The sequence below is a fragment of the Perca fluviatilis genome, chromosome 9 (genome assembly GCF_010015445.1).
Source record: "Perca fluviatilis chromosome 9, GENO_Pfluv_1.0, whole genome shotgun sequence".
Lineage (NCBI taxonomy): Eukaryota > Metazoa > Chordata > Actinopteri > Perciformes > Percidae > Perca > Perca fluviatilis.
Genome location: NC_053120.1, coordinates 3,600,616 through 3,602,685, shown reverse-complemented (window position 1 = coordinate 3,602,685; position 2,070 = coordinate 3,600,616). Strand labels below are relative to the sequence as shown.

The 2,070-nt window shown below is 47.1% G+C and overlaps 1 pseudogene; it reads right to left on the bottom strand.

Moving 5' to 3' along the window:
* Positions 1 to 1,499, bottom strand: part of LOC120565598 — a 30,816-nt pseudogene extending 29,317 nt beyond the window's left edge.
* Between the last annotated feature and the right edge of the window lie 571 nt (positions 1,500 to 2,070).

Here is a 2,070-nt window from a genome sequence, read left to right as displayed (position 1 = left end):
AACTGATGCTGAACATTTGTCCGTTAACGTTACATTACAGCTTGTTACTCTTGTTAAATACTGGACCAGTTTCAGAGATTCAAGTTCCCATAATGAACACACACTGAGTCTTTATTTACTGTGTTTTACACGCTAGTAATACCGATATATTACCCAGCCCAACAGCTGTTTGTTTTCCCATGTTTTTGCCGTTTTATCGACGTTTTGAAATTATTGAATTCGGTACCCAGCAGCGTTGTGGTCTACGTGATACGCAGGTCTACACACACACACACACACACACAGACACACAAACACACACACACAGACACACACACACAAAAACGCTTTGGAACATGCAGAGGGGCTGTTGTAGTACAATAACACAATATTTACAATAAACTAGACTACACCACTGGCACCCGGCCCTGAACACAACATCCCATGTGTGTGTCTCTGTGTGTGTGTGTGTGTGTCTGTCTGTCTGTTTGTGTGTTTGTGTGTGTGTGTGTGTGTGTGTGTGTGTGTGTGTGTGTTTGTGTGTCTGTGTGTGTGTGTGTGTCTCTCTGTGTGTGTGTCTGTTTGTGTGTGTGTGTCTGTGTGTCTCTGTGTGTGTTTGTGTGTGTGTTTGTGTGTTTCTGCATGTATGTGTGTGTGTGTGTGTGTGTGTGTGTGTTTCTGCATATGTGTGTGTGTGTGTGTGTGTTTCTGCATATGTGTGTGTGTGTGTGTGTGTGTGTGTGTGTGTGTGTGTGTGTGTGTGTGTGTGTGTGTGTGTGTGTGTGTTTATATACAGTATGTCTGCTGTATGTACTGGCCCTTTAAGAAGGTTTATCAACAGGTAAACAGTTCTGTTTGGGCTAAAATCTGTCGAATATTTGCTTCATGACGCACAAACCAACCCTTTTAGTGAGAAGGGAGAAGCTGCAAGTACAAAAAGTGCATTTTATGGGATGTTTTGCCCATTTAAAAAAGGTATTTTAACTGCTTAAAGTTCTGTGTGAGCTACATTCTGGTCAGATATAATTAAAAATCAAGTCATTTTGAGGCAAAAACAACCTTTTCTTCGACAGGTGTGCGTGTTTACCTGCGTGGACAGCTGCGTTCCCCTCAGCATGAAGCCCAGCGTGCAGCCGCTGAGCACGGAGATGACGGACAGCGTGAGCAGCCCGTTCTTCTTTATGAAATCCCTCACGGTGCTCCTCAGGTTCCCCGTCCCGCGGAGGAAAGGCGTGACTCGGTCGCCCATCGCGCGCCCTTCGTCCCCCGGGCCGCAGGAACCGTTGTCCGAGCGCGCCTCCTCCTCGCCGCCGCCGCCGCTCGGTAGCAGGAGTTCCTCCATGTTGTCCAGGTTTCTCCGGGTCTGAGTCCGTGTCTGAAGAGAGAGAAAGACGAGTTAACCTTTTCGACTGAGGGATTAGATCAGCGGCCGCGCTGCAGAGGACTTACTGCCGCTAAGAGGCTTATTAGCCCTCCTGTTTGACCCATTTTCAAAAAGTTTCTCTATCAGAAATGTGGGTTAGCCTACTTTCAAACTGTCAAAATAAATAACGTGGATAGTTCCATACACACACACACACACACACACAAACAAACACATAGACACACAGACACACATACACACACAAACGCACACGCACACACACACAAACGCACACATAGACACACAGACACACACACACACATACACACACACACACACACACACACACACACACACACACAAACAAACACACCTACGCACACACACAGATAGACACACAGACACACACACACACACATAGGCCTACACACACACACACACACACACAAACACACAGGGGGAACCGGAGAAACAGGCAGTTTAGGCTTTATTCAGTGTTCTCTATGACTATTATCCTGTAGCCTGGATACCAGCCGAACTTAGCCCCGCCCACAACATTCGAGGTCGGGAAGTTCGGTCTGGACTCGCTCCGTTGAGGACCAATTATTGCCCGAACAGGATCTATTCGGACCCATCAGATTGTCGGACAGATGATCAACAGTAACAGAATCAACCACGTCACCAAAGGACGCTTGGGTTGAATTTGTTTACAACAGGTGGCTGCCGCT